At 40.6% G+C, this 21,877-nt stretch overlaps 3 non-coding genes across 3 annotated transcripts; all 3 read right to left on the bottom strand.

The window, feature by feature from the left end:
* Positions 1–2,696: 2,696 nt before the first annotated feature.
* Trnad-guc (transfer RNA aspartic acid (anticodon GUC)) lies at positions 2,697–2,768 on the bottom strand. The gene has a single exon. It is a non-coding gene; the product is annotated as a tRNA-Asp (tRNA).
* A 461-nt stretch (positions 2,769–3,229) lies between these two features.
* Positions 3,230–3,301, bottom strand: Trnad-guc (transfer RNA aspartic acid (anticodon GUC)). The gene has a single exon. It is a non-coding gene; the product is annotated as a tRNA-Asp (tRNA).
* A 3,831-nt stretch (positions 3,302–7,132) lies between these two features.
* Positions 7,133–7,204, bottom strand: Trnad-guc (transfer RNA aspartic acid (anticodon GUC)). Its single transcript has one exon. It is a non-coding gene; the product is annotated as a tRNA-Asp (tRNA).
* Between the last annotated feature and the right edge of the window lie 14,673 nt (positions 7,205–21,877).

A 21,877-nucleotide genomic window follows, 5' to 3' on the forward strand; every position in this document is an offset into this window, starting at 1 on the left:
CGTGAATCGATTAGGAATTGCCCTCCAACTTGACGCGCAACCCGTCACAGTCACCCTCGCAGGATTTCTCTTCCCAACGGAGCGCCGATTAGGCTGTGCCCTCCAACCTGACGTGCACTCCGTCACAGCTACTCTCGTGGGGTATTCACCATTTTGATCGTGGCTTCATACTTGATGCTCGTTCCTTCGAAATGTTCGCGGTGTTCCTCCATCCAGGCCACGATCAGGCATTGTCAGGCAGGCCTTTTGCTGTTCTCCGCGGCAGTATCCGTTTACCTGTCGAGACGTGCACCGATTAGGAAGCGCCCTCCAACTTGACGCGTCACAGTCACAGTCACCCTCGCAGGATTTCTCTTCCCAGCGGAGAGCCGATTAGGTGGTGCCCTCCAACACAACGCGCACCCCGTCACAGCTACTCTCGTGAGGTACCATCTCTTGCAACAGCCGTCGCCGTTGTTTATCTTTCACCGTCGGACGTTGTCAGCACTTTGGTCAGCCCTCCACCTTCGCTGCAGCTCCGACATGATTTGTGTGATTGCACTGCTCACGGCATTCCAGATCATCTCGTCGCGACACATCTCCTCCACAATATTCCCGACATGAAGTGCAGGCAGCCCCTCGCGCCTTTCGGTGAACCTGGGACAGACAAAAACGACGTGCTCCGGTGTTTCCTCCATATCTCCACACTCCGGACAGAGGGGTGAAACTGCGTGCCCGAACCGGTGTAGATATTGCCTGAAACAGCCATGCCCAGACAGAAACTGCGTCAAGTAAAAGTTAACTTCACCGTGTTTCCTGTTCAACCAGGTCGAAAGTACCGGTATCAGCCTGTACGTCCATCTACCATTTTCTGCCGTATCCCATTCATACTGCCATTTGTCCAACGACTCCGCTCTCATCAATTTCCGGATACCTCTGCTTTCCCGTCGCTTGTAGCACTCGCTATCTTCCGCCAGAGTGATGCAGATGGGAATCATTCCGGCGATTACACACACAGCTTCTGTCGAAATGGTCCTATAAGCACTTACGACTCGCATGGCCATGAGTCGGAATGTGCTGTCCAGCTTCCTCCGATTTCGGTGGGTTTCCAGAGCCGCCAACCAGGCAGGGCCACCATACCTCAGTATCAACGAAGATACACTTGCCAAGAGACGCCTCTTGCTGCTGCTTGGGCCAAAGCTATTTGGCATGATCCTCGCCACCACGTTGATGGCCTTTGACGCCTTCCCACATGCATAGTCGACGTGCTGGTTGAAGTTCAGCCGGTCGTCGATCATGACTCCGAGGTACTTCACCGCCCGCTTCGAAACGATGGTATGTCCTCCGACCGATACCTCTGCCCGCAGCACTGCCTTACGATTGCTCACTAACAGCACCTCGGTTTTGTGATGTGCCATCTGGAGCTTTACGCTGTCCATCCAACTACCGATCATGTCTACAGCCTCAGTCGCCAACATTTCCACCTCCTGAAGCGTCTCGCCGATTACCGTTGTTACGATGTCGTCCGCGAAGCCCACGATCTCCACACCTCTGGGTAGCTTCAGCCTTAGAACACCGTCGTACATCGTGTTCCAAAGCGTAGGACCTAGGATGGAACCTTGTGGAACTCCCGCCGAGATATTCTTCACTATCTGTCCCCTGTCTGTGTTGTATACCAGGATCCGATTCTGGAAATAACTCCTCACAATTGAGGGGCTTAGAATGCAAGAAGTGTAAGTGACTTGATCGATTTCTCTTCATCAACTTTTCTTCTAGTTAATAACTCAACTACAAAAACGTTCCAATTTGAGTTTACTATAGAATCCGATAGATGAGGATCTGACCCATCTTCCACATTGTTAAATACAGCTGGGAATGAGTTTGGAGCTAAGTTATGACCAACAGAGAGAGTCGATGTAGAGAAATCGATCAAATCACTTACACCCCTTTCATTCTAAGCCCCTCAATTGATAGTCCCCTTTATTCTGCGCCGCGAGTGACGTAGGTTTTAAAATGGTGACATGGTTTTGAAAAAACATGATTCAAAAACGAAAAAGAATACATCTGTGATTTTTGGATATTTTATGTGAAAACTATTCTGCTTTCAAGAAAAAATGTAAAAAAGTGCAACGTGCAACCGAAAAGGTAAAGTGTCCCATCGCAAAGCAGGGAAACAAAAGGAAATTGAATGGTGAATGGCGTGGATTTGAGTTATTTTCTTGGAGGAAACTTTTTTTTATATTGTCCCTATCTACCGCACAAAAAAAGTTTTTTTCAAAATGTGTTCCGAACAAGATTTTTTAAAGCTGCAGGTGAAGTTTTGCACCATTTTTTTGCGATTTTTTTTTGTGCGGTCCCTATCCCCCACACAAAAAAAAGTTTGCCTGTACAATCAATAATTACGAAAACAAAATTCATATTTCTGGCAAGCATAATATTTTTTCGAAAAAGACTAGCTAACTTCAATTTAATATGTCGATCATCTGAGTAGGTCTGGTAGTTCAAAGATATGAATTTTTGAAGAAAGTCACTTTTGGAAAAACGGGGAAAATTTGATTTTTCGGACTACCCCAAAAAAGCAAATAGACACTCTAATGGAAAAGTAAACAAATACAGGTCTAATTTCTACTAATAAGGAACAAAACTACCAATTTTCACGAAAATCTGAGAACCACTATATCATTATATCAGTTTGGCTGAATATCTAAAATACATTTCTCCCCGACGGGGAATTGAACCCCGGTCTCCCGCGTGACAGGCGGGGATACTGACCACTATACTATCGAGGATGTGTATTTGTTCCGTTTTACGAAACCTTTGCCATGAGAATGATGTTAACGATTCACCATCAACTGTCAAAAATTAAACGTCATCTGTCAAACATATTTGGATGAAGAATTTATTTACGATATCATATATTATATATTCTTACATATTCCATATTCCACAAATATGCTTTGATATTCCCTTCTATTTAAGAAACCCCCCCCCCAACACGAGTCGATAACAGAATATGACATGATTTCAAATCTCATCTAATGACAATCCATAGCCACGACATTCGCTTTCGAGAATAACGTGACTTGAGCCTGTCACGTCAGAACGGAGAATAAAGAGGATTAATATTTCACGCAGTTTTCAATAATTTTATATCAAAGTGTTGTACTATAATTTGTGGTATTATGTGTTGTGTATATCATCCTCAATTCGATAATTTGATTTGGTTATAAAGATATCTAAAAATACATTCCTCCCCGACGGGGAATTGAACCCCGGTCTCCCGCGTGACAGGCGGGGATACTGACCACTATACTATCGAGGATTTGTGTGTTCGTTTCGTTCTGTAACACCAATGGGATGCAATTGATGATATTATAGACAGCGACTTATCGTTATCTGTCATATTCGACAAAAGTATTGATTTTTGAATATTCATACACTGGTCGGACTCGATTATATACAGACTCGTTTTTCTTTTTATTTAAATCGTTTATTTTTACAGGCTCAGTTACATAGGTTTAAAGGAGCCAATCCTTACTGTATTGTTACTAGTATATATACATTTTTCCTTAATTCTAATGTTAATAATATAGGAAACCGATTACTCGCGGTCAACTCGAGTTTAGAAGGGTGACATATTTTCTTCAGGAAAAGGAGGGGATATGAGGATATGTTGACAATGATCACACTCACACTCTCAATCACACTCATCACACTCAATTCTTAAACCTATCTTATATCTAATATGTATTTACATTTCATCTAATTCTTAAGAAGGGATCCGATCTCTCACAAAGGAAAAGGAAAAGGAAAAACTAAGGCTATAAGGACAATCACACACGAAGATCGATAGCTTTAAGGAATACATATATTTGGGACATGTAATCAAGGTCTAACCGAGTCAACACGTCTCTCACCGGCATCATGGGCTGCCTTCCTCGGGCCCGAAGGGTGACTACTAAATTCGATCTGGCGACAAGATACAGCTCGCACTACAGACTCGTTAAATTAAGTTAATCTGCTATTATGAGTACAGTGAAGTAAAAATCGAGATTTTTGTAGATCTAGTTGAGGTTTCATCAGGAATTGTTTAAAATTATATTACAGGGAAATTAAAAAAGATAGAAGTTAAGTGTCAAAGAACGAATTGTAGAGCGGTTAGAGAGCTTTAATTTGGTTGATAGGAACATTCAAGTTTGTTATAATTTTTTTGGATAAAATTAAGAATAACTCCTTCAAAACCACTAACTTTTGAGTTCTTCATTTCTAGAATGTCACTCAAATCCAAAACTGTATTCTGCATAAAATTTTCTCATCTTTCAAATGGTAGCAACAGATTTGTCCTAGGTAGCGTAAGTTTTGAATTAGAATCAGTTTAAGGCTAGCAGAGAAATGGTTCAATAACTCTGTCTTTGTTGAAATTCGAACATATACATAATAGAATTTTTTTCATTAAATATGATTCTCTATCACTTTCTGAAAGAATTCGAATTTTTTTATTTTATGACATTAACGGGATGAGTCAGAAATTAAATTCTTCTCTTATATTGAAAAGCCGGAAAATATATGTATAAAAAATAAATGAAAAAAATGTAACTCGATTATCTACAGGATTCGATTATATACTGTGAAAAGAAATCGAAGGCTGTATATAATCGAGTCCGCCCTGTATGGATATTACTATTATTATTTCAGGTAATTTTCGCGACAAAAATGTTGATTTTTGAAATGATTTAACAAATTAAAATTTTGACATACAAAATAGAAAGATTTTATCTTGATCATAATGATAAGTTTTTTTTTTCAAATATCAGAGAATGTATATTAAATGTATACCGGGACTACATGTTTTAAACATTCAATTTATTTTCATTCAAAATACAACGACTGGAAACGGCCTTCAGACGTGCTTTATCTGATGGAGTATGTTTCTTTCACGCCAATCTCAAGCTTTTATAAATGTCAATAAATTAGATCACTTCGGAATAGTTAAATATGAAACGAAAAAACAGTTAATATTATGCATACAGGTTATTATGACAGTACTAATTCCTAATCAGGAACACTTTGGAAAGGCTCACAGTATATTTATTATTTACTAGCTGACCCGGCAAACATCGTCTCGCCCAAAATTTATTTTTCGTTATCACATCCACGTTTTCTTACTAAGCGTACGTTCTCGTAACGTCCAATCGTAGAACTGTTCATTGATTGATCTTCTAATCTACCCTTCAAAATTATTTTTTACTACCTGACCCGCCGAACTTCGTCACGCCCAAAATTTGTTTTTTGTTATCAATACCTTCAAACATCCACGTTTTCTTACTATGAGCAAGTTCATGGATCCAACCGCAGAACTGTTCATTGATTGATATTCTAATCGACCCCGTTGAATTTAACTTTTACTATAAAATTCCTAGTACTTCTGTGAAAACCCATCATTATAATATCAGATTATTTTGAAATACAATTCTCGTTCAAAATTTTTCAACCTCTCGCAAATAACATGTTTCTCCGTTTCATGGAATAAATGTTTTATACGGAAAATATGATAGAATAAAGACAGCCCTAAATGGTTAAATTCCTTCCTCGAGTTCTGCGCTTATCAACACATCCGGCGATCCTTTTTTTTATGTATAGATAGAAAAAGATATAGGAGTGCGTTTCATCACATTCAAATCCATTTCCAGTTTCGAACAAAGATCAATTTCGCTAGCTCGCGTAATGCAGAAATTTGTGTTTCATTTGTATGGCTTTCGAGAGAGGGTGGAATTCTAAAGGGTGTGTCACATCAAATTGCATCACGGAAAAAACGCTGTAGAAATTTAATTTTTAGGAATTATATCTTCGCTTTCGCTTATAATCAGATAAGAGTGTATAGATCACGTTGGCCATGTTTCACTGTCAATTTTTCGTAAATTTGGAAAAATGTCGTCGAACGAAAAAGAGCGTCGTGAATTAATCCTGTGCACTCATTTCGATAATCCGGAGTTGTCACATCGGGACATCGGTAAGATCCACGGTCAGCAGAGTACTAAAACGATACGGCAAAAATGGATGCTCCGTCAGTGAAAAAGATCACAAGCGCGTAGTTAAGCAGTTTAGACGTGATCCGAGAAGTTCGGTCCGGGATGTCGCCAATAAGCTGAGTTTGTCAAGTTCATTCGTCCAGCGGACCAAGCAGCGGGAGGGCCTGCGTACATACAAGGTTCAGAAGGCTCCTAACCGCGACGGAAGGCAAAACATGGTGGGGAAGACGCGAGCCCGGAAGCTGTACACCGAAATGCTGACGAAGCCGCATTGCCTGGTAATGGACGACGAAACCTACGTCAAAGCGGACTTTCGTCAGCTGCCGGGCCTGTTGTTCTTCTCCACAGAGAACAAATTCAGCGTTCCGGAGGAGATTCGCAAGCAGAAACTATCCAAGTTTGCCAAAAAGTACATGGTGTGGCAAGCGATCTGCTCTTGCGGAAAGCGGAGCGCCCCCTTCGTGATGACCGGCACGGTAAACGGGCAGGTTAAGGAGTGCCTACAGAAGCGCTTACTACCACTATTGAGGCAGCACGAGGGCCCGACCATCTTCTGGCCGGATCTCGATTCGTGCCACTATTCAAAGGACGTGAGTGGTACGAAGCCAACGGGGTCACCTTCGTGCCAAAGGAAATGAACCCGCCCAACGCGCCGGAGCTTCGCCCAATAGAGAAATATTGGGCGATTATGAAGCAGGCCCCCCGGAAGTACCCGAAAGTTGTCAAATCGGAGGCGGACTTCAAGAGAAAATGGATTTCTGTTCAAAAAAAACTACAACCTGACGTTGTACAGAACCTTATGGACGGGGTAAAGAGGTAGGTACGAGCTTGGGCTCGAAGTATGAATAAAAAGAAAATGCCAAAAGTTGTTTAATAGTTTTTATTTTACTGTCTAAAATTTTCAAAATTTGATGTGACACACCCTTTAACCACCATAGAAACATTAATTGCACCCTAAAACCTCAATATTCCTTATTTGGTTTCATTTTCTTGATTAATTCTCGAGTAATGCAGAAATTTGTGTTTCATTTGTATGGCAGCCACACCCCTGATGCAGAAATTTGTGTTTCATTTGATCGATTGATCAATTCATTTCATTGGAATTTTCTCTAAAAATAGAATTTCTCCCCGACGGGGAATTGAACCCCGGTCTCCCGCGTGACAGGCGGGGATACTGACCACTATACTATCGAGGACATGTATTGCTCGTCTTGAGACACCATTGCCTTTCCATTAAAAACATTATAGTTAGATACTGGTCATTTATCAATCATATGTATCTGACAAACTTATTTGTTCCTGAGAAATCCATTAAAATATCAGTAATATTTGTGCTATTTTTTATAGATAACTAGCTGTACCATGCCACGCTTTGCTGTGGCACATTGTGGTTGAATGGTTGAGTTGAATTTTTCATTTTTCTATGTTGTAACAACAATCCTAGATGTGTTTGGTTGTTTTGTATTTGCATCATCGTTTGAGCTCAATCGGTTCCGCACTTTTCGAGTTTTTGACGCGTACACAAACGAACAGAACATTTTTATATATAGAGAGATTATATTTGTTCTATCAGTCGAGGCTGATCTTAGAGCTCAGAAAGGCAGCCGGCAATTTTTTATATTAACCGGAACAATGACAAGTTCATTATTGACAAACATTCGCTCAGAAGTATAAGAATTACCACTCTGTCCTAAAACGATTCAAACTATTCCAATACTCTGGGACTCATTTGTATGTGGAATTGTTCGGGTAGTTCACACTACAACATTACAACGAACCCTATACTATAGTTAATTTCAAGATGTCTTCATTTTGGTTTGTGCTACCAAAAGGACAATTATAACCTTTCACGAAACGCGAAACGGAACTACGACACAACACTTATAGTCCTTACAAACATAAAAAGTTGATGGGTCTAGGGGCACGGACGGGAACTTGACATAGGACTGTGTAATAATTGCAATTGCATTGCATTTCGTGTAGTAATTGCATTTGAATTAAATGTTTTCATTGGTCAAAATCCGTTGCTTCGAAAAAACCGCTTCCTGTATGAACTTGTATCCTTTACGGGTTAGATGATATAACGCGATAGAATCCGGAACCACATTCTGTTCAAAAATGTACACATACAGGGTGGGCCATTTAAAGTGGAAGCATCTGGCAACCCCATAACTTTTGACAGAGATGTCAGATTAACAAATGTCATGCCGCATTGGAAGCGTCATTTCAGTACAATTTTAACCATGGAACAATACATACCTAAACAACGCGCTGAAATTGTTCAGCTGTACATTCAAAATAACTTCTCAATTGTGTTAACTAAACGTGCGTGAAAAAATAAAAATAAAGTTAAAACATCGCCTGGAGACAACACTATACGTCGATTATATGCCAAATTTATATCGTCTGGTAGTGTTGGTAATGCCAGTCATCTGTCCAGACAACGACCAAGACGTTTCGACGAGAATATTGATGCCGTTCGAGCCAGTGTTGCAGAGACTCCATCGACATCAGGTCGCCATCGTTCGCAAGAGTTAGGCATCGCTCGAACCACTCTCCGACGCATAATTCGTGTTGATTTGAAAATGTTTCCGTATAAAATTAAAATGGCTCAACAACTTAACCCATCTGACTTACCACCCACTTGATTTTGCCAAATGGACCATCGAAATGGCCAAAAATGAACGTGGCTTTAAATGGCCCACCCTGTAAATACCATTAAAGCCATTACTAGCCTTTTCTTCTGTTTATTCAACTATGCGGAAGAAGACAAGGAGTCATCATTTATCATTTTCAAACACAAGTCTGGATAGTTAAGATATACATAAATATAAACCTAAGTCAAATAAATCTATGACTACAGAAACAACATGCTCGATATTATGGCATCCTGGACCAAAATTACATAAATTGTTAGTAGCAAGATCTACACGATTAAGACGTGAATTGAGCACGAATTGATTGAACTTTGGGGAGAATAGAGTAAAATCATCTTCCAAGATCATCTCTCCATTGGTTCTGTCAACTTATAAATGCCTGTTTGTCCGAAAAATGGTGAGTAACTGGTGATACGTATCGACTCGCATTGTAAGATAACGCCCGTATGTAGGCACAAATATTGCTCGTTGCGTGGGGGAGGGAAGCGAGTGGTTAGTGCAATCGAAAGAAATATCCATTCTAATCGTCGAAGTTTTGAACTTTTTTACTATATTTTCTGTTCGTGTTCCAAGCAAAAAAATGCTGGATAAATTTCCTGTCTAGTGGTATATAACACAACATATGTCGCAATAACGATTTTGAGTAATATGCGTTCGAAAACTCTTAATGAATCGTTACATTTTCCGTAGAGTAACTTCCCTATATAAAAATCAAAGACATAATCCTATGTCAAAAAGGGTTAAAATTACCTTTCTCGGACCGAACCAGAAGTTTTTCGTCGGCAATTTCCGTCTGGATGTTCCGGAGAAGTTCCGGGAAAAGAGAAGATCGGTAAATTTACCAAGAAGTACTTGGTGTGGCAGGTGATCTGTGGGTGCGACAAATTCATTAAGCTGTACATAATGACCAGCACCATCATCGGCCAAATATATAAGAACGAATGCCTCCAGAAGCACCTACTGGCTTCCCTCCTGTCCCATGAAGGTGACCCTCTGCTTTGGTGATTGTAAAAAAAAGGGGCAAGTTTTGCGGGCATTTGGCCTAAAGAAGGTTGAGGAATTGAATAAACCAGCTTTGCAAGAACATATGTGTTTGTTTATTCCCTAAAAGTTTCAAAAATATCCGTCTTAAAATGAATTTTGGTGATCATTTTTGTTGCATTTTTTTCGAGAACAGTTTTAAACAAATTTCCCTTGCAACAAAAACAACCTCAACAAATTAGCCTCAAGCGCGAAAAAAAAACAAATAAACAAAAAACATCGAAATGACAAACTACTTACTGACACAAACAGTCTCGGGAGCACTCATTATCACCGCCAGTAATAGGAGCAATTACTTGTGCATAATTTTCCCGTTAATACTCTGTATCATGTTACTCACCACCCTCCTCCCACGCGGACTGTTCTTTCGGCTCTGTTGTTTTCTCGTCGTGCCAAAATTCAATATAAGATCTCGCAAAGAATTTCATTATACAGCCCCGGACCCTTGGGCGGTCCTGGGCCGGCATGAAGTGGACCGATTATTATCTTCTCCCAGAGCAGATAGGAAAATTAAAACAAGAAGAACCGATAAACGCCTTCTCGATTGTGCTAGCGCGACGACTTAATAAGATTTTACGACAACGGCCGGTCACTTGCCAGTGAGAAGGAACCGGGGGGAGGGGGAGCGTGTGGACAAGAAAGTGGACATCGTCTTAAAGGTTTATATGCAAACGAATTGTTTCCGCTTTCCGGAGGCAGTCAAATTTTAAAAGTAACATATTTTGATTAAAATTCCTTTCTTCCGCCGCCAAGAAATTCTCGAAACTTGGGAGGTGGATGTTAATGTGGCAAACATGGGTCCGTCCCATAGAGGGGCTGGTGATTACATACTGGCTGCCGGCTGTGTTTGATTGTTCTTAAGGATGTTGCTGTCATAGCTATTGATAGCGAGAAGGGATAATTTCGGTCCGCTGATCAAATTCGAAACGGTCAGGAATGGCTCTGGGAGGGTATCGAAATATTTGGCTCTAATTTGTTGAATTTTACTGTCGCGGTGAGATTTTCGGACATGGTCCTGGGAAGCGAAGAATCAAGATCTACCAATTGAATTAATAATTGGTCCTGAATAGGTGATGACTGCTTCCAACCAATCCGGTATCTGAACGCCCCATCTGTGTCACCGAACATCCCGCTCACCGTCGTATTCCGTATTCGGTCTACCAATAAAAGGAGGAGAAATATTCCCTTCAATTAAATCCGACTGCTCCGGACTATTGGGCAGTGATTATTGTCACTGTTTACGAGCCGGCTAAGAAAAGCGAAATTAATTCCTTCTTTTATCACATCATCACCATCAGTCTCGTTCGTTCGCTTCTATTGCTGTCCAGTTGAGCACAAATCGGCAGCAAAAACATAAACCCTTAAATGAATATGCATTCAACCCTTTTCCGCCCTTCCCGGACGCCAGGAAACTCATAAGGGGTAAAAAACCTTTCACCATAAAGAGAAAGAGGAAGTATAAAAACAAATTAAATAATACAATAATTTTAAGAAACAGAAAATTGGATTAAATTGCCCTTTTTCCTATGGTTTGTCGGTTTCCTCCTAAGCCTTGGAAGAAAATCCTTATCGCTTGAATGACGCGTCCTCTGCTTCGCCGGGTGGAATCTAAGATCCACTTCTTCTAAGGAGGACTGAAGAGAAAAAAAAAACTCGTGACAAATAACTCAATTTGTATAAATAATTGTACCTTCCCCTGTCGTTTGCAGTTTATGTTTCCTTTTCGCAGGAAAGGTTCCGTCCTCTCTCTCTCTAAAGCGTTAGAGTCGGTCCGAAGTGTTCTGATTCTGATTACCGCGATTTTCTGACGGTTGGGTTCCGTTTTTTTTTCTCTTGCCTCTTCCTGGTGAGCACGTTTTCAAGCTCTCAACTTTTTTCCCCCTCTCGCTCTCCTAATTTCGTCGGCTTAATCACTGCTTGGGTCTAAACCTGAGCGTTTGTTTGGCAGGGGTGGTTTCGAAGTGTTGGACAACAGGCGCGAAGAAAAAAAAATGACAAGAAAAGGCGCAAATTAGTATTAATGATTACTTTATTATGCTTATCAGGACTCATTTTTTTATTTGAGCTTGCAAGTCGAAGCCTGGATGGCCGGCCAAACGGTCGCTGAGGTTGCAATTTTGGGAGGGTTTTTTATCTGCTGCTGCTGCTGCTGACGGGTTGGACGGAAAGGGTTGGTCGGTGCGATTAGTTGCCACCAAGTATTAATTATTTTCTGCGATTAAAAAAGCGAGGCTCCAGAAGCCTGTTAATGTAATATATCACGATCATTGCGTGGTTATTGCTCAATTGATGATTCTAGATGAGTGTAAGATGATTGCAGAAGTAAAATCCGATTTTGAAAAGTGGCATTATCGAGTGACAAAAAGGATCTCGAACATCACATTGTACAGTATTTTCTAGGATTATTTTATACATATATTCATAAATTTCAATATTAGAGATATAAACTTCTTTTATTAAGTTCCAGGTCAACGTGTTATATTATTGGGTGTACCTGTAAGTTTCTTCGGTTTTACAACAGATGGCGTAACTTGATTATTATTCCAGTGAATCAAATTTCCAGACATTCGTTGGAAAGCTACTGTCATTGCGCGTCTTTTTCAGTATATGTCAAAAAATTGAAGCGTAAACAACATAGTTTTTTGCCACTTCGAATATGTCGAATTTCGTACCAACGAGAGTGTTTTTGTGGGGAGTGTTACTTCATTACTTCAATGTGAAGAAAAAAGCTGCGGAAAGTCATCGCATTTTGATGGGAGTTTATGGTGGCCATGCTCCAACTGAGCGAACGTGTCAGACGTGGTTTGCACGGTTCAAAAGTGGAAATTTTGACTTGAAAAACGAAGAACGTTTCGGACCGCCAAAAAAGTGAAAAGATGAAGAATCGGAGGCTTTACTCGATCAAGATCCATCACGAATGCAACAAGAACTTGCAGATACACTTGGAGTAGCTCAGCAAACCATATCCGATCGTTTAAAGACAATGGGAATGATCCGAAAGATAGGACATAGGTTCGCCGTTTTTTTCACGTGCGAACAACTTCTCCAATGGCATAAAAGAAAGGGTTTTTTGCTTCGAATCGTTACTGGCGATGAAAAGTGGGTCCATTATGACAATCCTAAACGTCGGGCAACGTGTGAATACCCCGATCATGCATCACTGTACTATGAGCTGCTAAAACCGAATGAAACCTTTTTGGGAGACCTCTACCTACGACAATTAATGCGTTTGAGCCGTGCACTGAAGGAAAAACGGCCACAATAGGAACAAAGACACGATAAAGTTATTTTGCAGCACGACAATGCTCAGCCGCATGTCGCGAAACCGGTCAAAACATAATTGGAAACACTGAAATGGCAGGTATCATCCCATCTGCCGTATTCTCCAGACATTGCTCGGTCTGATTACTACCTTTTTCGATCGATGCAACATGACCGGATTGACCAGCACTTGTCAAATTTTGATGAAGTGGAAAATTGGATCGATTCGTGGATAGCCGACAAACGGGCCGATTATTTCCGCAAAGGGATCCGTGAATTGCCAGAAAGATGGGAAAAAGTCGTGACTAGCGATGCTTTGAATATTAAATTTGTAACCATTTTTGCAGAATAAAGCATTTGAATAATAACGAAGAAACTTACCGGTACTCCTAGCCAGAATATTATCATTGTGTTTTTTTATACTATACAAAGAGTATCAGTTCTTGTGGAAAATCATGCAGTGTATGGTAGTCACCAATACCTACACACTAGAATATAAATTGAAGCATTGTTTGATTCGAATGACACAAAGCAGCAAGATCATCACCTGGTCTTATAGAAGTTGGACAGAGCGTAGACGGATTTGCTCTCATCGTTTTTTTTTTATTTTTCTGCATTTCCAGCGAGATCCACAAATTGTTGCAATCAAATATCATTGTCAGTCCCTTCAGTAATGTTTCCAATTGTATTTCAAATTGATTTTTTTTCTATAATTCATACCTCAGTATAGAGATAGAACAGAGGAGAGATGCATCAACCCCATTCTCCCGTCATTCTCTCGTTATTATCCTAGTGTTGTGTTTGGATGACATGACTCTCATTTCGTTACATACTTTTTAAGTTTGTGCAATGATTGTGGCTAAGGGGTATTCAAGAATTCCAACAGGAATCATGAAACTGATTCGGACTCTCCCAGAGAGGAAAGGTCAAGGTGAACAAAATTTAAGAGAGATGTGGATCGATCTCTGAAATATTAAACTCTTAAATTCTTTATTTCTCAAATTTTAAAATTCTGAAATTCCAAAATTCTTATGTTATAAAATTATGAAATTATAAAATTATAAAATTATAAATTTCTGAAATTCTAAAACACTACAATTCTAAAATTCTTAAATGCTTAAATCCTCAATTCTAAAATTCTTGAATTAATTTTATAAATTCTTTTATTCTTCAATTGCTAAATTCTTAATAAATTCATAGAATATGTCACCGACTCAATTCATCATAGAGAAGTTCTTTCGGGTACCCTCTCAAATAGCTTAACAATAATCTCCGACGTCGCGTTTCGAGAATACAAGAGTATTACGCGCGAAAAGCCATCTATAAGTCACCGATTAAAGTCATTGTAGAGAAGTTCTTTTGGTTATCTTCTAAGGTAGCCCATTATCCAACCTTCAGGGAACATAAAAGAGCACTACGCGCGAACGATCTCATAATATATCGTTCACTGGAACCATCATAGAGGAGTTCTTTCGGTTACCTTCTTAGGTAGCCTAATATTAATAATCCATTGTAACTCTAAACATTCGATTTTCAGATTTATTTTTAATAGAGTCACTTAGGGTCCGCTTGAACATAATCACATAACTTACCACAGTGAATCTTGGTTCTTACCTCCCCCACCATCAAATATCCCGTCCTTGATAATCACTAGGGGACCACGCTGAAGAGGCGACCCTTCTGGTCTTCGGGCGGCGATTATCATACTAACATTCCTTCCCTTCCCCTGGTGACTGTAAGGACGTGGCCGACGTCGTTATTGACCATTTAAAGCTCGAATCACCGAAAATTGCGAGAATGATTTGATAGTCCCAAGCGTCATTCTGTGTGTTTTTTGTGCGATTTGGTTGGTTCAGGTCAATCACGGAGAGCAACTACGAATTGTACAATCTACCCAAGCTCAAGCTCAAGCTACAAAGAGTCGCAGTTATTGCGCCTAAAAGAGTTGGGCAGTGGTCTGAATAAGTAATAATGTGCAGGTTCTATATCCGGTGACCACGGCGAATGGAACAGCGCATTCCAGCCAAACTCCAAAATTGTTTGCCGAAATGTCAAAGGAACATGAGGCCGTACGTTACTCTGGTCTATCACGACGCCCATCATATTGATTAATATTGATCGGATCCCTACACCCAAAGTTAATTTTTAGCACAAGTTATGGCATCCGATTTATTACATTAAATGAGCTGAAAAATAACAGAAAATGTTCTACTCCCCAATACATGTATATCATTTGTATAATATATATGCTAGAGATAATATGAGCGAGCGAAACAGGAGACACATTCAAATGAAAGCATATTAAAGCTTTTCCTATAGTTTGCCAAATACACGGCCCAGATAGAGAAAGATATATTCTCGTTCATGTTCTTCTTTATCCACTTAGAAAACACTTTCCAACTTCATTCTATGATGAGGTGTAATATTATCACGCTTTTATATATCAGCACTGGCAGCTATATGGATAGCGTGGTTGTGTGAAATATCTTTGCATTTCAGCCGGCCTTGGTTCGATCCACGTTGACGTCGTATGGACTTTGTTTTTGACACAACCCCAAATGAAATGAGAAAAGAAAACAGAAAGAGATGTCTACTCGCATACCTACAAACCATTTTTAAGCTTTTAAAACAGCTCATTATTTGCGCATTTGACTCTCCAGCAAACGAAATGGCATAATTTCTGCCAAAAATGAAATGTTTTCTGCCAACGCTAGTTTGGGTGTGGCCTCGATTCGTTCAGTTGCTTTATTTATTTTAATTTATCAAATGATTGTTTTATGGAAGCTTATAACACAGAATTCCTTTCCAATATCACCAGAAACAGAGCATAACTTTCTTCGAGAAAAGACCGGCTTTGAGAGCAGCTAATGGTTTCTGTCAACTTTCTCAAGATTTTTCCATTAAAAATTTTTGTCACGATTTGCAACAAGAACGGCAAATGGACGCTGGATAGAAACCCGCAACTAAGAAAACAATGTCGAGCATTTTTAATATCACAATACTAACAATAGGTAGTAATATCTTCATCCTGGTGGAATGAATGATCCTCTACTAACAATGGAAAAAAACCGATCGCTCACAACTCACGTGCGTTACTCACAAAATATAGATTCCAACGAAGATCAGCGATCTGGATGACCGACCGGCATTTTCAGAGCCTCTTTACACAGTACCAGCAACTGCTGAATTGGTCGAATCGAATAGAAACGACAAAATTACAGATTAGACGTGATGTATTTAAAAAAAACATTTTACGTGTCCACGTGGAAATTATCTCTACCCCCTCCACCCTCACCGTGGACAAGCGTGGACAGTTTCGTAACCCCTACCCTTCCCTAAAGTTGTCAACAAGGTATGTGGACAACCCCATATTTTAATCATACATCTGGATTTTAAGTTAAGAATTTTTGAAAGAAAGGTCAATAATTTGAATACGCCCTTTTAAAAAATCTGTCGTAATTTTACAAACCAAAACGCGGTAAGTCGATAACTGCACTCGATAACTGTAGCATAATTAATGCTTCAACATCTACGAGTCACATCTATGTGATATCGGTTTGATCGCGGTTGTTAGTCGCGCTTTCCGCAAGAGCAGATCGCTTGCCACACCATGTACTTTTTGGCAAATTTGGATAGTTTCTGCTTGCGAATCTCCTCCGGAACGCTGAATTTGTCCTCTGCGGAGAAGAACAACAGGCCCGGCAGCTGACGAAAGTCCGCTTTGACGTAGGCTTCGTCGTCCATTACCAGGCAATGCGGCTTCGTCAGCATTTCGGTGTACAGCTTCCGGGCTCGCGTCTTCCCCACCATGTTTTGCCTTTCGTCGCGGTTAGGAGCCTTCTGAACCTTGTATGTACGCAGACCCTCCCGCTGCTTGGTCCGCTGGACGAATGAACTTGACAAATTCAGCTTATTGGCGACATCCCGGACCGAACTTTTCGGATCACGTCTAAACTGCTTAACTACGCGCTTGTGATCTTTTTCACTGACGGAGAATCCATTTTTGCCGTTCTTCACCTTCCGGACGATGGTTAGGTTCTCGAAGTATCGTTTTAGTACTCTGCTGACCGTGGATTGGACGATTCCCAGCATCTTACCGATGTCCCGTTTTGACAACTCCGGATTCTCGAAATGAGTGCACAGGATTAATTCACGACGCTCTTTTTCGTTCGACGACATTTTTCCAAATTTACGAAAAATTGACAGTGAAGCATGGCCAACGTGATCTATACACTCTTATCTGATTATAAGCGAAAGCTGAAGATATAATTCCTAAAAATTAAATTTCTACAGCGTTTTTTCCGTGATGCAATTTGATGTGATACACCCTTTAGAATGTACTATTATTGTTATTTGTATTAATAATTATTAATTTCTTACTTTTACTTTGTTGACCAACGGTTCATCGGTCTAGGGCCTAACGAATTAGAGATGTCCAGCTTCGTCTGTCTTGGGCAGCCGTTCTCCAGTCACCTCGTACACCAGCAGATCGTGTATCCTTTTCCACCGTGCACATCCACCGAGTGCGAGGCCTACCACGAAGTCGGTGGCCTCTTCCTGGTTCTCTGCTGAAGATAGTTTTGGCGACTCTCTCGTCAGGCAGCCTGGCTACATGTCCAGCCCACTGCAGCCTGCCACGCTGTATTACCTTCACTATATTAGCATGTTTGTATACCTGGTACAACTCGTGATTCATGCGCCTGCACCACACTACACCTTCTAATTTACCGCCAAGTATCGATCGCAGAGCTTTACGCTTAAAAACTCCGAGCACTCGTCGGTCAGCTTCCTTCAGCGTCCATGCTTCATGTCCGTGAAGGGTCACCAAGAGGATCAGTATCCTATACAGCGCTAGCTTTGTGTGAGTTTGCAAACTACGGGACCTGAGTTGGTCACGTAGTCTGTAGAAGGCCCTGTTCGCAGCTGCAACTCGTCGTTTCACTTCACGGCTCATATCGTTGTCACAAGTCACAAGCGTACCAAGATAAACGAATTCATCAACCACTTCAAATCGTTCCCCATCAATCTCCACTTCAGAACCAACACAACCGGAACCTCCACGCTCCCTGCCAGTTACCATGTACTTTGTTTTGGCAGAGTTGGTGATAAGTCCCAACCTCGCCGCTTCCCTCTTAAAAGGCCTGAAGGTCTCCTCCACGGCCCTACGGTCGATACCGATGACATCAATTACGTCCGCGAAACCAAGGAGCATGTGCGATTTCGTGATGATCGTACCGTTTCTTTGCACGTTTGCTCTTCGTGCTGCTCCTTCAAGGGCTATGTTGAACAGTAAGTTGGAGAGTTTCAGTGCATCTAATGTTACGAATACGGCTGATATCTCGCCAGCTATTCGCACGCATGACTTCGATACTTCGATCCAGCTCGTTTCTTTCATAATCCTCATCCTGTTCCTGTTTTGCTCATCTTGCTCCTCACCGTTCAATAGCACCTGAAAGTGCTCCTTCCATCTGGCTGCAACCATCGGTTTCTCAGTAAGCAGGTTGCCGTCATTGTCATCACACATCACCGGCGCAGGGAAATTCCTGCTCCTGACTCTGTAGAAGCTCCGCACGTCGTTTCTGGCAAAGTTGTCTTCTGCGCAAGGGAGAATCTGCTCCTCATACTCGCGCTTCTTCCGGCGGTGGATTCGATTTTCGGCAGCTCTTGCCTCTCTGTATCTCTCTCTATTCTAACGCGTAGCCGCAGTGAGCATGCAGCTCCTGGCACGGTTCTTCTCGTCTGTCGCTCTTTGGCACTCGGCATCAAACCAGCCGTTACGCTGTCTTCCCCGCGTCGTCAATCAGTACGTGATCGATCTGGGAGCAGGCTTCTCCATTTGGGTGCCTCCAGGTATGTTTCCAAATATTCAAACGTGGAAAATAGGAGCTACATATGGCCATTCCTCTGGCCGTGGCAAAGTTTATCAGCCTCAGACCGTTTTCATCGGTTGACGAGTGAAGACTGTGCCTTCCAATGACCGGACGGAAGAATTCTTCTCTACCAACCTGTGCGTTTGCATCAATCATTAATTACACTTGTTTTTTTCCTTTATTGATTTAATTAGGCTCAAGTGGATAAAAAGCCAAAATGTATTGCTTATTTTAAAACTATTTGAATATATTATAACTACATAATTATTAACTTAAGTCTAATTAGCTAAAACTACAGTGCAATATAAAAAAAAATATAATTTATTCCTTCGTTGCCTCGTCGGTATTATCCTTGTCTTGAACAGTGCCTGTGGTGGGTCGTAACAACTACATCGCCAGTTGGTGTAGCAACGGTATCCTTTGGTAGTGAGTGCCTCCTTGTAATGTTAATAGCTCCTGTAATGATCTTATCTCAACGGGTACGAAGTTCTGCTTGTGTAATAGGAAAGGAAGGGAGAATGGACAGTGGGAGTAGGAGAAGTGACCTAAATAATAACATTAGCGCTTCTTAGGAAGACATATATGGGGAACATAAAATTATGGTCGCGAGTAGCTAAGATATCGCGAACTGGCAGGCGTGAGTGTACTCCTTGAGCCTCTAAATCGGCAACCAGTTTAATTCTTTCATTGCAAAATTCATTACATGACCAAACAACGTGCTCGATGTCATGATATCCTTGACCACAATTGCATAAATTGTTAGTAGCAAGACCTATGCGAAAGAGATGCGCATTTAGCGCGGAATGATTGGACATCAATCTGGACATAGTTCTAATAAAATTTCTGTCAAGATCTTCGTTGGCCTTCGTTGAAACTTTGGGGATAATAGAGTATAGCCATCTCCCAAGGTCATCTCTGTTCCATTGGTTTTGCCAACTGGTGAGTGACTGCTGTCGGGAAATGGAGAAGAATTACCGATACGCTATTTGTCTTCCAAAAACTGTGCCCTGCATACTACCCATCTTTGCGAGTGTATCCGCTTCCACATTACCAGGAATAGAGCAATGGGAAGGAATCCAAATGAAAGTGATTCGAATACTTTTATCAACAAGAAAATTCAATGCATTCCTAATTTCGATAAGAAAATATGATGCTTTCGTCTGTTGTTTCAAGGATTGAATGGCTTGTTTACTGAGACTATCCGAGAAAATAAAATAGTGATCAGGTGGTAAGGACTCAATGGTCTTAATTGCATGATATATTGCAGCCAGTTCGGCAACATACACTGAACAAGGGTCTTCAAGTTTATAAAAGCTAGTGTAATGTTCATTAAAGATACCAAAACCAGTGGATCCGTTGATTCTTGAACCATCAGTGAAAAACATTCTTGAAGAATTGATATGGTTATATTTTGAAGCGAAAATATTAGGGATTAACGATGATCGAAGATGATCTGAATTGTCTCGAGTTTCGTCCTTCATAGAAAGATCGAAATCAACGGAAGATCTGCAAAAGATCGGAAAGCTAACATTATTGACTGCTGAAGGTTTTATTTCTTGAGAAATGTAATGAGAGTACAGATCCATGGATCTCGACCGTTGGTTCAACTCGAGAAGCTTCTTACAATTCTCAATTACTAATGGGTTCATGATTTCGCTTCGGATTAAGAAGCGATAGGACAGTTCCCAAAACCGAACCTGCAATGGTAAAACACCATGTTGTGTGTTGATTGCATGCACCCTAAGGCTAAACGCAAGCAACGATACTGTATCCTCTCCAGTTTAATGATGTGGGTTTTAGCAGCAGAACGGAAACAAAACGAACCATATTCCATGACTGACAGTATTGTAGTTTTTTACAGCCGTATTAGGTCTTCTGGATGAGCACCCCACCATGTTCCAGTAACTGTCCGGAGAAAATTTGTTCTATGTTGACATTTTTTATTCAGATACGCAATATGTTTTCCCCATGTACATTTAGCATCAAACCAAACTCCAAAATATTTGAAGCTTGTGGATTGAACGATGGTTTTGTTGAACAATTGAAGCAGAAGTTCGGGAGGTTGGTGCTTCCTAGAAAATATAACCATTTCTGTTTTCTCAGTTGAGAATTCAATACCTAGATTTACAGCCCATGCAGATAAGTTATTTAAGGAAATTTGCAGCGGTCTTTGCAAATCAATAGTTGTAGTACCTGATATGGATACAACACTATCATCTGCCAGTTGCCTCAAAGTACATCCATCTGCAAGTTGATCATCTATATCATTAATATAGAAATTATATAGAAGAGGACTTAAGCAAGAACCTTGAGGAAGACCTATGTAGCTAATCCTAAAAAACGGCACAATTTCCATGAGAAAAGTGCATGTGCTTTTCGGATAACAGATTAAACAAAAAGTTGTTTAAAGTTGGTGAAAATCCATGGTTGTGAAGTTTATCGGATAAAATTCTTATTGATACTGAGTCAAACGCCCCTTTAATGTCTAAGAAAACAGAAGCCATCTGTTTTTTATTACCAAAGGTCGTCTGAATTTCGGAAGCAAGTAACGCAAGACAATCATTTGTCCCTTTGCCCTTGCGGAAACCGAACTGCGTATCTGATAAAAAGTTATTCTCTTCAACCCATTCGTCTAAACGTCGGAGTATCATTTTTTCCAATAACTTACGGATGCAAGATAGCATGGCTATTGGTCTGTAAGAGTTATGATGTTATGTTATGATGCTTATTCGGTTTTTGAATGGCTATTACTCTCACTTGTTTCCACTCGATAGGGACAATATTTTGCTCAATAAACTTATTAAATAACCTTAATAAACGTGTCTTAGCGACGTTTGGAAGGTTCTTCAAAAAATTAAATTTGATTCCATCGGAACCAGGATCTGAATTATTGCACGAAAGAAGTGCAAGTGAGAATTCAGTCATAGAAAACAATGTCTCGTTATTACTATTGGAAGACGATGTATTACGAGATATGTCTTCTGCAGGGACAAAATCTGGACATACTTTTTTGGCAAAATCAAGAATCCATCGGTCAGAA

This window comes from Toxorhynchites rutilus, chromosome 1 (assembly GCF_029784135.1).
Source record: "Toxorhynchites rutilus septentrionalis strain SRP chromosome 1, ASM2978413v1, whole genome shotgun sequence".
Lineage (NCBI taxonomy): Eukaryota > Metazoa > Arthropoda > Insecta > Diptera > Culicidae > Toxorhynchites > Toxorhynchites rutilus.